Source organism: Myotis lucifugus, unplaced genomic scaffold, assembly GCF_000147115.1.
Source record: "Myotis lucifugus unplaced genomic scaffold, Myoluc2.0 scaffold_792, whole genome shotgun sequence".
Taxonomy (NCBI): domain Eukaryota; kingdom Metazoa; phylum Chordata; class Mammalia; order Chiroptera; family Vespertilionidae; genus Myotis; species Myotis lucifugus.
In genome coordinates this window covers 45,987-60,087 of record NW_005871840.1, presented here as the reverse complement: position 1 = coordinate 60,087, position 14,101 = coordinate 45,987, and the positions used below count along the sequence as shown (strand labels likewise).

At 50.8% G+C, this 14,101-nt stretch overlaps 1 protein-coding gene and 1 pseudogene across 6 annotated transcripts in view; one reads left to right on the top strand and one right to left on the bottom strand.

The window, feature by feature from the left end:
- Nucleotides 1-14,101, top strand: part of NLRC5 (NLR family CARD domain containing 5) — a 51,828-nt gene that overhangs the window by 2,523 nt on the left and 35,204 nt on the right. Inside the window, exon 1 of one of the 6 annotated variants that reach the window (XM_023747086.1) lies at nt 6,312-6,483. The exons of 1 other annotated variant lie outside the window; for it this stretch is intronic. The gene's annotated coding sequence lies outside the window, so the exon portion shown is untranslated. Of the gene's footprint in view, nt 1-6,311; nt 6,484-14,101 lie in introns of those variants that run through there. 4 more of the 6 variants (XM_023747088.1, XM_023747087.1, XM_023747083.1 and 1 more) reach the window with 4 other exon arrangements.
- Nucleotides 1,118-13,833, bottom strand: LOC111823986 (annotated as a pseudogene).

Here is a 14,101-nt window from a genome sequence, read left to right as displayed (position 1 = left end):
CATCGCTGCTGCATGAACATCCTCACATAGAAGCAGCAGCACCGCTTGTGGAGGTCGGCCAGGCGGCAGGTCCTGATCTAAGCTTTGTCTTATTTCATCTTCACAACAAGCTACCAGGCAGGCACTGTTGTTGTCTCCATTGTGCGAATGAAGAAGTCGAGGCACCAAGAGCTCAGTGGGGGCACCCTCACCAGACCCTGAGAGGTGAGCAGGGCGAGGGATGGCTTCAGTCGCACGGCCGAGAAAACCAAGGGCCAGAAGGGGCAAGAGTCATGCCCAGGGCACAGGGAGAGGAGTGGCAGGGTGGGCCCAGGGCTCAAGCCTCAGAGCTGCCCCGGCTGCTTCCTCTTTCCCCCGCCCTGGCCACTCCGAGTTGGTTTTGTCCTGACGGGTCCCTGTCCTGGCCGTGGGTCGCCCCCATCCCATGTCCCCCACAGCTTTCCCATGACGTTCTCACCCACTGGACCCAGGTACCCGTCCACAGCCTCCAGAGCCTCACATGTCCTGTCAGACCAGGCTGTCACCGTCCGGTCTTCCGTGAGGATATCATTTCTCACCCCTCGCCCAGCCAGGCAACGTTTTGTGGCTCACATTTTTAAAAAATATATATTTTTATTGACTTCAGAGAGGAAGGGAGAGGGAGAGAGGGATAGAAGCATCAATGATGAGAGAGAAGCATTGATCAGCTGCCTCCTGCACGCCCCGAACTGGGGATCGAGCCCACAACCCACGCATGTGCCCTGACCAGGAATCGAACCTCAACCTCCTGGTTCATAGGTCAATGCTCAACCACTGAGACATGCCAGCTGGGCTCAATATTTCTTTTTTCTTTTCTTTCTTCTTCTTTTTTTTGCTGGCTGCTTCTCAGTTATTTTTCACTTGGTGCAAGGCACATGGGTGTGGGGTGTTAGGCAGGCTTGCGTGTGGCTTGGGTAGTAAAAAGTGGGGCTCTCTCAACTTCCTTTTTGGTGTGTTGCTGTTTTGATATAAAAGAACCCAACTGCTTCTGCTTGCTGCAGCCGGCCTAGTCTAGCGAGGTGGGGTGAGGAGAGGGAAGGGGATGGAGGAGGCGGGGAGGGGCTCAAACAGCCTAGCTCCTCTGGAAGTCTGGTGGCTGGTGGCTGGTGGTGGCCACTCAGGATGGGGGCCCGGCGTTGACTTTGCCAGGCTGGCCGCCAGGCTGCTTCCCTGTGGCTTCCTGAGCCAGGTCACAGGTGGTCATGCTGCTGGAGGCCAGGGGAGATTCCGAGAGCCCTGGGGACTCCGACACTGTGGCCATGAATGGAGAGCGGGCTTCCCCCAAAAGAAGCTTGCCCACCAATGACCTGGGTCAGCTTTGGGGAGACCCGGGTAGTGGGGGATGGCTTTCCCAGGGTACTCGGCACTTCCACGGGAGCTGGTACTGGAAGTGGAGCCCAGGCGGTGCCGCTAGTAGTCGTGGTGGCACGAGTGAGCCGCTGGGGGGGATGCTGCTGTGCTCTCGCTTGTGGGCTGGTGGGAACCTCGGCTGCGAACCCTCTCGGACCTCGAGATCATGGTGGCTGGAACGAGGGGGGTGGGGGTGGAGGGAGCGCTAGGCCAGGGAGCCCATTTGCAGAGGAGACCGCGGGAGCCCACACCACGACCGAGACACATGGACTCAATATTTCTTAATAGTGAAAACCAAAGACAAACGTAATGCAAGGAGAATAGAGGAAAGTGTAAAGAAAAACCCGCCGTCTCTCGGAACCACAGTTCACTTGTCATAACTAAGAGATTACACTCCTGCACTGTTAACCAGACTCCAAACTTTATTTAAATTTCACCAGTTTTCCACTGACTTATTTTTTTTTAATTTTTATTTTTTTTGGCCCCAGGATCCAGGATAGCACATTGCATTTAGCCTTTTAAAATGCTCTGAAGTTTTTGGATTCTTTCATTGGCTTCCTTTTCGTTATCTAGGAATCTGAAAAGTTCGGAGGACCTAAGAAACACCTGTGACCCCCTCCCGTGATGTCCTGCTTGGTCCCCCTCCCCTGGCTTCCAGAAACCCCCTTGTTCCTGGCTTCTGAGGCCCTCCCTTCTTGCTTTGAGCCTGGCCGTGGACGTAAACACATTTAGGAGGCTGTTCGCCAAGACGGCTGTGTGTAGGACGCTTCCTTCATGCAGTGGTACCTGGGCCTCCGGGGGCAGGGAGAGCCGGGGAGGTGTCCTGGGCCAGGGAAGAACGCTTAGCAGCTGAGCAGCGGGACCCAGCGAGGCTGAGCAGAGGGGCTGTGGGGGTGAAGTTGCTGCAGATCAGGCCAGGAGGTAGGTTGAGACTGTGTCATAGACGCTCAAAGGCCAGAAGGAGGCAGTAGCAGCTACAGAAGGCTCTGGGATGGGGTGGGAGGAGATGCCATCGTTGGAGCTGGTGTGGGAGGCTGCATTGGGGGCGGGCATTAAATGGAGCCCCTACTGAAATGGCAGAGGGTGGGAGTGGCCCTCAGGGGTCAGCTGGGCCCACCCCTTCACTGCAGAGAGGAAGCCCCAGAGGCTGAGAACCAGAGGGACACTGGGTCAAGGTCACGTGCCACATTCATAAGAGTCAATAGTTTCTACGCCTTCAGCACTTAAAAAAAAATTAATTTCAGAGAGGAAGGGAGAGAGAGAGATAGAAACATCAATGATGAGAGAGACACATCGATTGGTTGCCTCCTGCACGTGTTCTGACCAGGGCTGGGGATCGAGCCTGCAGCCCAGATACATGCCCTTGACCAGAATCGAACCCGGGACCCTTCAGTCTACAGGCTGATGCTCTATCCACTGAGCCAAGCCGGCCAGGGCTACACCTCCAGCACTTTATATATATATTTCCCCACCAAAAAATATCTGCTGAGTTTTTACTCTGGGCCAGGACTCTCTGGTCCCTGACTTCATAAAGCTTAGCGTCTAATGGGCAGAGGTGGACAATCACTAGCCACACAAAGGACTACATAACCATGACCTTGACTGTGTCGGAGCCAGGAAGAAAAATGGTTGGGGTGTTCAGGGAAGGTGCATCTACACCTCATAACGCACATTCAGGAAGTGATTTGGACGTTACCTAGGGCTGGAGTCTCAAACCGGGGCATGCATCAGAATCACAGGCAGAGTGTCAGCAGATTCCTGGCCCACCCCTTCGAACCACGTTACCTGCCGGGAGGGGCCGATGCTGCTGGTCGAGGGCCCACACTTGGGGTAGCGCCGAGCTAGCGTGATTGGTCTCCCGGATGTCAAGATACGGTTAAACCCAACTGGCCCGGATGGCGGATGACGTCCTGTGCTGGTTTGGCTTTGGAGGGGGAGGAAGTGAGCAACTGGGAAAGTCCTGGTGGACACTGCTTCTAACCCACCAGGAGCAGGGTGTTGGGGATGTGCGTCAATAGAATCCAGAAGAGAAAGTGTCTCGTGACCCCACAGCCACAGGTGCTGGGGAACTTCCCAGGTTTCCAGAGGATCAATGCCTAGACCCGACTCCAGGGCCCCTTGGGGCCATTGCTTCCCACTCAGCACGAGAGGAGAGAAGAGGGTGGCTTTGTGCTTCGAGCAGCTCCCGGGAAACCATCGTCACTACCATCCCGGCCTCCTATTCCAAGGAGAGGCTCTTCTGAGCATCCGGGGTTCCGGGATGTGCCACAGAGACCGGAGCAGGTGTTGGCTCAGCAGGTGGCTCCCTGGTCCCTCTGGTGTCGGGCCCAGGCTTTGGCAGGGAAATGTGGCCCCTTCCCTCCAGGACTTAGGATCTGACTGCTGGGGACGCAATACCCTACCTAGAGTCTTAATGAGGAGGGAGACACAGCAGGAAGGAGGGAGGGAGGGCGTGGCAGGAGGAAGGGACTGCCTGAGCAAAGGCCTGGCCCCTGAATGGCAGATCTCAAGGGAGTGCTTAGAGGGTTTCTCTACTTTCTTTCTTAAAAAAATATTTTAATGGATTTTAGAAAGTAGAAGGGAGATGGATAGAGAGATAGAAACATAAATGATGAGAATTATTGATCGGCTGCCTCCTGCACACCACCTACTGGGGTTGCGGGCCAAGTTCTTATCTCTCTCTTTTTAAATTTTATTTTTCTTTTCTTTTTTTTAAAAAAATATATTTTTATTGATTTTTTACAGAGAGGAAGGGAGAGGGATAGAGAGTTAGAAACATCGATCAGCTGCATCCTGCACACCCCCTACTGGGGATGTGCCCGCAACCAAGGTACATGCCCTTGACCAGAATCGAACCTGGGACCCTTCAGTCTGCAGGCCAACGCTCTATCCACTGAGCAAAACCGGTTAGGGCTAAATTTTATTTTTCATTTACAGTTGACATTCAATATTATTTTATACTAGAGGCCCGGTGCACAACATTCGTGTGTATGTCTTTTCAAGGCAATATCAGGACACACTGGCAGCTCTGAGCAGCTCCTTCCCCAAACAGAAACTTTCACCATCACATCGTGCAGAGTGGACCCCAGCCAGGCCAGGACCCCAGCAGACCCCAGGTCTCCTTTCTACTCCAGGGGTGCAGAGCCTTAGCCTCTGCAGGGTCCCCGAGCAGCATAGCAGCCAGGCGGGCCTGGGAGGGCGCTGACACAGCCCCGCACCAGCAGAGGGCGCTGTGGAGTTCCAGCGCTGCCAGAACCGGCCCAACCTGCCAGACCCCTCTCCTACATCCTGATTCCTCCATCCAAGCCCAGAAGCTCTGACCTGGGCCCACCTCAAAAGATGAGGAAATCCTCCCAGCCCGGATGGGGTCCAGGCCTCACGACCCAGGCCCTGGGGAAAGCTGGGTGGGTCCAAGAAAGGAGGCAGCTTGCATCTCATGGTGAGGTGAGCCTTCCGGAAGGGGACACAACTATAAGGTCGGCTCATGGGCTTCCGGCACAGCTGCATCAGCCCCAACTTGAGGTCATCAGATTCTCACCCCCTCTGCACAGATGGCAAAACTGAGGCTCCGGGAAATAAAGGCATTTGGCCAGTACGTTGGCGAGCAGGACTGGAAGCCAGGGTGTCTGACGCCAACGATTGTGCTCAGGATGCTGCCTTGCCCCCACACCCCTGGCCTGGGAGGCAGTGGTCTGGGCGTGGAAGCTGGAGGTGCATGGAAGACCTTCCCAGCAGGCAGGCTTGTCCGCGGATGGATAAGGCCTCTGCAGGAGGAGGGAGCTCCCCGTCCCAGCACAGAAGCAAAAAGCCAGGGAGGTTGCAATAAAGTTTTGAAAGGGTAGTTGGGCTAGTGGCCCGTTCAGGATTGCCACTGACCCCCCTCCTGGGGGAGCCATCTCACCTTCTTTCCCCTCCAGTCCCCTTCGTTCCATCTCTCTTCCTCATCTCTGCCTGTATCCTTGTGTGACTTGGGCAAGCTCCTTCACCTTTCTCCTCTCTGGGCCTCAGTTTATGCATCTGCAAAGTGGGGTAATGCTTGCCCCTGCATTTTCAGGGTTATTTTGAGGATTAGATGAGATGAATTTGTAGAGCGTGTTTAGCACCGGTTAGAGGGCCAAGAACTCCGTCACCAAGACCCATCCTTGTCCCCCGCTTTCTTTGTAGAGAGCACCCCAGGACAGGACAGGTTCTCAGTCCCCTCCTCCAGCACAGCCAGCATCTCCTCCCTCCCATCCTGTTCCACCCTCCAGGGAGAGTGGAACTCAGCCCAGGTCCTCCTGCAGCGACTGACCCCTCCCACATGCACACCCGGGTGAGTCCGAAACCCAACAACCAATCCATCCGGCTGCCTGTCACTACTTGAGACAATTAAGCAGAGACAAGATCGAATCTTATATGAACGTTTATTCCGGCAGCATGGGAGAACCGCAGGTCATCCACAAAAATCTGCTCTTACCCCCCCCCCCCCCCCGCTCCCATAAGGCAGCTGGTTATGCGGGGTAGAAGGACAAAGATTCCGTGGGAAAGTAGGAATTAAGGCATGGGTCACAGGTTACAGGCAATGCAGGCTCAGGGGTCATCAATTGCGGGCACCTCCGGGATCAGACTGTCTCAGCAACAAGGTTGCAAACCTTTCCCTAAATATAGGCAGTTCTTGGAAGAGGAGGAGGGCCCGCATTCCAGGGGTTGAGCCTACAACTCGCAGCCAGGCTAGAACGCGCTTTCTCTATTTAGAACAGAGCCATCGCGGTTAACAGCATAACTAACATTTCTTATAATTACAGCTGCCCCCCACGATTCTATTTCTGCCCCTAACAAGTTAACCCTCACCCCCTGCCTCAGCTTCGCATTCACGAAAGGGGCCTGCGCCCACCGCATCCCTCGGGGGCAACCGCGGTCCTGCAAAAGTTGCCAAACGCGGGGAGCTCAGAGGCAGAGCGAAGGCGCGCTGGCCCGCGCCCAGCCCGCGCCCGGTGGCACCCGCACCCCCACCCGCGCAGGGCTGGCATCTAGAATCCACGTGATTTCCTAGCAGTGGCCACGGCTCGGCTTGCGCGGCGCTGGGCGCCTAGTTTCAGTTTCGTGCAGAGCGCGGAGGTGTGAGGAGCTCGGAGGGTGAGTGCGCGGCGGCGCTGCCCGCTGCCCGCTGCGGGCTCCTGGGAGGGGGCGAGTCGCACAGCAGATTCCGGTGCAAATGCCGAACAGAGCGGGGATGCAGGGATGCCAGGGGGCTCTGGAGCGGGAGGTCCTGGTGTCCATCGGGTGGATGGCAGGGTGGACGGGGCGGAGGGACTGATGACCGGATGGGCGGATGGGGCGCCCGTGGCTGGAGCCGGGCGCAGCCAGCTACCCGCGGAGTTTGGGGTTGAGTTGCGAGCCGCAGAGGTAAACTGTCGAGGTCACCATCTGGGCTGTGCTCTCCTTCCAGCCCGTCCTCCCCACCCTGGAAAGCACCTGTCACCGCTGGGGGTTCGACTTTCCACTGCTTGTTAACGAATTACAGGGCTCACGCTGCTCTGTACGCACAATGCCGACTTTTTAGCCGAAAGAAAATAAACTTTATGATGGACAAGTCCAAACGAATACAACAGTGGAAGGAACAGCAATCGGTGGGACCATATGGACTTGCGGGGTCTGATAGAACGAAGCCCCATGTAGCCACCACCCTTCAACCACCACCAAGCTAGGGCCAGCGCAGTGTGTCTCCACCACACCTCGTTCTTTATTTTTATATATTTGGGGTTTTTTTTAGAGAGAGTGGAAGGGAGGGAGAGGGATGGAGAGGGAGAAACATCGATGTGAGAGAGAGACATCGATTGGTTGCAACCAAGGTACCCGAGGTCCGTGCCCTTGACCAGAATCGAACCCAGGACCCTTCAGTCTGCAGGCCCACGCTCTATCCACTGAGCCAGACCAGCTAGGGCATACACACTGCATTCTTTTCTTTTCTTTTTTAAAATATATTTTTATTAATTTCAGAGAGGAAGGGAGAGGGAGGGAGAGCTAGAAACATCAATGATGAGAGGGAATCATTGATTGGCTGCCTCCTGCACACCCCCTCCTGGGGATCGAGCCCACAAACTGGGCATGTGCCCTTGACTGGAATTGAACCTGGGGACCCTTCAGTCCATAGGCTGACGCTCTATACACTGAGCCAAACCGGCTAGGGTCACACTTCATTTTTTAAAAATTTCTTTATTGATTAAGGTATTACATATGTGTCCTTATCCCTCCATTACCCCCCCCCCACCAGTCCCCCTGGTGTCTGTGTCCATTCGTTAGGCTTATATGCACACATACAAGTCCTTTGGTTGATCTCTCCCCCTTACCGCCACCCTCCCCTACCTTCCCTCTGAGGTCTGACAGTCTGATCGATGCTTCTCTGTCTCTGGATCTGTTTTTGTTCATCAGTTTATATTGTTCATTATATTCCATAAATGAGTGAGATCATGTGATATTTATCTTTCTCTGAATGGTTTATTTCACTTAGCATAATGCTCTCTAGTTCCATCCATGCTGTTGCAAATGGTAAGAATTCCTTCTTTTTTACCGCAGTGTAGTATTTCATTGTGTAGATGTACCACAGTTTTCTAATCCACTCATCTGCTGATGGGCACTTAGGCTGTTTCCAGATCTTAGCTGTGGTGAATTGTGCTGCTATGAACATAGGGATGCATATATCCTTTCTGATTGGTGTTGCTGGTTTCTTGGGATATATTCCTAGAAGTGGGACCACTGGGTCAAATGGGAGTTCCATTTTTAGCTTTTTGAGCAAACTCCATACTGTCTTCCACAGTGGCTGCACCAGTCTGCATTCCCACCAGCAGTGCAAGAGGGTTCCTTTTTCTCCACATCCTCGCCAGCACTTTCGTTTGTTGATTTGTTGATGATAGCCATTCTGACAGGTGTGAGATTATACCGCATTGTCGTTTTGATTTGCATCTCTCGGATAATTAGTGACTTTGAGCATGTTTTCATATGTCTCTTGGCCTTCCTTCTGTCTTCTTTCAAAAAGTATCTATTTAGGTCCGTTGCCCATTTTTTGATTGGGTTGTTTATCTTCCTTTTGTTAAGTTGTATGAATTCCCTGTAAATGTTGAAGATTAAACCCTTATCGGTGATAACATTGGCAAATATGTTCTCCCATGTAGTGGGCTTTCTTGTTGTTTTGTTGATGGTTTCTTTTGCTGTGCAGAAGCTTTTTATTTTGATGTAATCCCATTTGTTTATTTTCTCTCTAGTTTCCATTGCCCTAGGAGCGGTATCACACACTTCATTCTTAAATAAATGTTGACAGACACCATAGCATCCCAACCGAAATAATTCAGAACGAGTTAAAAAAAAACACACACCACACAAAACAATGCCACCAGCATACTTTAAACATTTTAGCAATAATTCCTTAATGTCAAACTCTCCAGACTATTTCTAATGAACATTTGACCCTCCTAAGTAATAGGTAAATACATGGGGGTCCTTTTCTTACTTGCTTTGTGCATTTCCATGTCACTTTTAGTCATTTTTCTCTCTAGGGAGAGAATTTGCTGGGGTGGCCACTTGAGGAGGCCCCTCACCCTAAGCACCATTTTCATTCATTTTATAGGTTGGGTTCTTACTTTTCCTCTTTGAATGGTTGGGGGTTCTGCAGTCCTTTTTGAAAATATGTTTTTATTGATTTCAGAGAGGAAGGGAGAAGGGGAGAGAGAAACACCAATGATGAGAGAGAATCATCGATTGGCTGCCTCTGCACGCCCCCCACCGGGGATCGAGCCCACAACCCAGGCGTGTGCCCTGACAGGGAATCAAACCATGACCTCCTGCTTCATAGGTTGATGCTCAACCCCTGAGCCGGGTGGGCTCTGCAGTCTTAAGCAGCTGTTTGAAAACCAGCACTTCCCAGTCTCACAAACCTGGGCGTGGCCGGAGGTGGGGTGCACCCCCACTAATACCTTCAGATTTCCCTTCTAAGAAGCCATACGCCCAGAAAAGCACTAGACTGGGTCTCCCGCCGGAGAACAGAGGTGCAGTGAAGCCTTGATATGAAGGTACATCCAGGTTCCCCATCCAACGTGCCTTCCCCAGACCTTACTGATCTACAGCACCTCTGGCCAGGGATTGTGCCCGCCTGGCTTGTCTCCAAACGTGGCCCCAGCTCGACTGCCTGCATGGTAGGGAGGTAGACCGGGCCTCCGCCCCTTGTATTTGCTGGTTACTGTGGACTAACTGAGGCGTACCTTGGAGATACTGAGGCCGCTCCAGGCTACCGCAATAAAGCGAACGTCTCAGTAAAGCAAGTCACACACAGTTTTCGGTTTCCCAGTGCCTATAAAGTTATGTTTACACTATACTGTAGTCTATTAAATGTGCAATAAGTATTATGTCTTTAAGAACAAGACAGCCTGACTGGCGTGGCTCAGGGATTGAGCATCGACCCATGAACCAAGAGGTCCCTGGTTTGATTCCCCAGTCAGGGCACATGCCCAGGTTTCGGGCTGAATCCCCAGTAGGGGGCGTGCAGGAGGCAGCTGATCAATGTTTCTATCTCTCTATCCCTCTCCCTTCCTCTCTCTAAAATACCCATGAAAACATTTTAAAAAACCAAAACCAATGTACATACCTTAATTAAAAAGTACTCGATTGCTAATGCTAACCATGGAGGGTCTTTCTTGCTGTTGATGACAATACAGTATCTGTGAAGGGCAGTAAAATGAAGCGCAATACAGTAACGCGTGCCTGTGTTTCATCTGTCCGGACCTCCCTTTCTCCTCTGTAAGATGGGGATGATAATAGGTCCTTCCGAGCATGTTTCATGGGTTGGACGAGATGAGAATGAGGTCTGCCCTGTGCACGGTCAGCCTTAGGCACTGCCTGAGCATGAGCTCGCAGTGAAGGCAGACCAGCAGAAGGCAGATGTCCCTCGCTCGGCCAGATGCAGAGGCGACTGCGCGCGTGCAGGGCCAGGCGACCCTCCCCACACCCCAACACATACCCCCTCCCCTCTGAGGAAAATGCGCAGTACTTCTTAGTGCGCCTCCTCCCATCTGTTGTGGATTAAACTTGTGTCCCTAAAAGAGTTACGTTGAAGTCTTAACCCCTGGAACCTCAGCATGTGACTTTATTTGGAAATAGGTCTAGAGCAGATGTAATTAGCTAAGACAAGATCATCCTGGGGTAGGTAGGTGGGCCCTTCATTCAGTATGACTGGCGTCTTTACAAAAGAAGAGATGAATATAAAGATAGACATCCAGGAAGGATGTGACTCCAGAGGCAGAGAATGGAATAATGAGTCAAAGAATTCCAAGAATTGTTGGCAACCACCAGAAGCTGGGAGAGGCCAGGGAGGCTTCTTCCCTCGCACCTGTTGTTTTTTCAATCCTCCTCTGAGGATATTTCTCCATTGATTTTTAGAGAGAGTGGCAGAGAGAGGGAAAGACAGAGAGAAATCTCGATGTGAGAGAAACACATCGATTGGTTGCCTCCTGAACACGCCCCTCCCAGGGCCCGGGCTGGGGAGGAGCCTGCAACCCAGATACATGCCCTTGACCAGGAACAGAACCTGGGACCCTTCAGTCCACAGGTGGACGCTCTAGCCACTGAGCCAAACCGGCTAAGGCCCTGCTGACACCTTGGTTTCAGACTCCTGGCCTCCAGAAAGGGAGGGAATACATTTCTGTCATTTTAATCCACCCAGAGGATGGCCCCTTGTTACAGCTGTAACAAAGCTAGGGCACCGTTCACCCTCCCAGAACCTCTCCTGGGCCTTCCACACAGAGCCATCCTAGTGACTAATCACATCAACACAAGTGCAAAGACTTCGTAAAACAAAACAAAACAAAACAAAACTTTCTGTATTTGTCCTGAGGATGTGGGCTACCGGTTTTCTTTACCGGATTTATTTTTTGAGTGTTGGCTGGTAGCCCAAAGTTTACCCTGGCTGCAACTCAGTCTGCAAGATGTCGCTGTCAGAAACGTCTAGACCTGCCCAGAATTTTTTACTGACAACAATTGCCAGAAGCCACATCTCAACGGATTGAGAACATGGTCCGGAGAATGGCAGTTTTGCAGCTTATTTTATACACTAGAACAGCGGTTCTCAACCTGTGGGTCGTGACCCCTTTGGGGGTCGAACGACCCTTTCACAGGGGTCGCCTAAGACCATCGGAAAACACATCTATAATTACATATTGTTTTTGTGATGAATCACTATGCTTTAATTATGTTCAATTTGTAACAATGAAAATACATCCTGCATATCAGATATTTACATGATGATTCATAACAGTAGCAACATGACAGTTATGAAGTAGCAGCGAAAATAATGTTATGGTTGGGGGGTCACCACAACATGAGGAACTGTATTAAAGGGTCGCGGCGTTAGGAAGGTTGAGAACCACTGCCCTAGAATCCAAGGAGGAAACATAAGGAGGGTTACATATATCCTCTGGTGGTCGATTAGGGAGGCGGGAGAAAGCAAATGGGGGAAGTTTCTGGGATTGAATAAAAGGTAAAACACGGACTTCTTTTACACGGGTGGCTACGGGATGGTGAATAGTTAACATTTACACACATGGAGATGGGGTTCGGGGGACAGGAGAACAATGACCTGTTGTGTGGTCTGTGCTCTGGTCCCTGGCTCTGAGGGTCCAGAAAAGGACATCACTTTGACATTGCAAAGGTATATTGTCTCGGATGCCTTTTGGTGTATGGGGCGAGGTTCCAGTCACCTGAGCCACCCAGCCAGGGCTCTTTGCTTTTTAATAGCGACATAGTATTTCACTGTCTGGTGGGTCCAGACCTGATTGAATTATTGCTGTGTATTTCGGTTGTTTCCCGCCTCTCGCTATTCTAAACAGTTGCCGTAAAGAATGTCCTTGTTGCCCTGGCTGGTTTGGCTCAGTGGATAAAGCATCGGCCTGCAGACTGAAGGGTTCCAGGTTCGATTCTGGTCAAGGGCACGTGCCCAGGTTGCTAGCTGGATCCCCGGTGGGAGGCATTCAGGAGGCAGCTGATCGGTGACTCTCTCTCATCCTTGATGTTTCGATCTCTCTCTCCCTCTCCCTTCCTCTCTGAAATCAATAAAATCAATCAAAATATATTTTTTAAAAAAGAATATCCTTGTTCAAGCATCACTTGTATGTATGTGAGAATATTTCTTTTTCTTGCCTAACTGCTCTGGCTAGAACTTCCGGTTCTCTGTTGAGTAGAAGTGGTGAGCGTAGGCTCCTTGCCTTGTTACTTCGCTAATCTTAGAGGCAGAGCTCTGAGCCTCTCACCATTGGGTATGTTTGCTGTGGGTTTTTCATATAAGGCTTTTCTTATGTGGAAGTAGTGTCCTTTTAGCTCTCGTCTGTTGGATTTTTTTTTTAATCATGAAAGTGTGATGACTTTTGTCAAATGCTTTTTTTCTGCCTCGGTTGAGATGATCGCATAGTATTTCCCCTTCATTTTGTTGACGTGACTTATTACATTGACCAATTTTCTTTTCTTTTTTTAAATAATTTTTTAAAAAATATATTTTATTGAATTTTTACAGAGAAGAAGGGAGAGGGATAGAGAGTTAGAAACATCGATGAGAGAGATCGATCAGCTGCCTCCTGCACAGCCCCCAGTAGGGATGTGCCCGCAACCCAGGTACATGCCCTTGACCGGAATCGAACCTGGGACCCTTGAGTCCGCAGGCTGACGCTCTATCCACTGAGCCAAACCGGTTCGGCTGACCAATCTTCATATGTTGAAACATCTTTGCATTCCAGGAGTAAATTCCACTTGGTCATGGTATATATATATTTTTTAATAGACTGCTGATTTTATTTTACTAGTATATTGTTGAAGTTTTTTTTTTCATCGATGATCATACAGGATGTTGGTCTATAGTTTTCTTTTCTTGTAATTGTAATGGCTTTGTCTGGTTTTGGTATCAGGGTAATGCTGGCCTCCTAGAGTGAGTTAGGAATTGTTCCTTCTCTGCGATTTTGGAACATTTTAGGAAGGGTTGGTATTAGTTCTGTTTTAAATGTTTGGGGGACTTGACCAGTGAAGCCATCAGGGGTTGGGCTGTTCTTTGTTGCTGATTCATCTCCTTACTAGTTGTAGGTCTATTGAGATCTTCTTCTTTTTTTTTTTTTTTAAATATATTTTTTATTAATTTTTTGACAGAGAGGAAGGGAGATGGATAGAGAGTTAGAAACATCGATGAGAGAGAAACATCGATCAGCTGCCTCCTGCACATCTCCTACTGGGGATGTGCCCGCAACCAAGGTACATGCCCTTGACCGGAATCGAACCTGGGACCCTTCAGTTCGCAAGCCGACGCTCTATCCACTGAGCCAAACCGGTTTTGGCTAGAGATCTTCTTCTTTGTGATCTGTCCATTGAGCCAAACCGGATAGGGCTGTCCAGTGATTCTTTCTCCGCCTCCTGGGCATCAGACATTCTCTCCGTGGAGCGCAATGGCCCAGGTACCATCTTGATCTCTCGCAGTCCTCCTAGGGCACAAAGTCAACTGGTTTTTGCCTTTAAATCTCGCGAGCGTCTCCCGTGGGCAGCCATTTTCTCCTTTTCCCCGGAGGCGCAGTTGTTTTTGAGTGTCCACGACTCTCAGGTTTTGCGCCTGAAAACAAGCGAGAAATATAAGAGGGGAAGGAAAAAATGAAAGTCAAAAAAGTATTAAAAGATATATATGAAACTCAATCGTGTCTGAGACAGATACTATTTATAGCGCATGCGATCACCC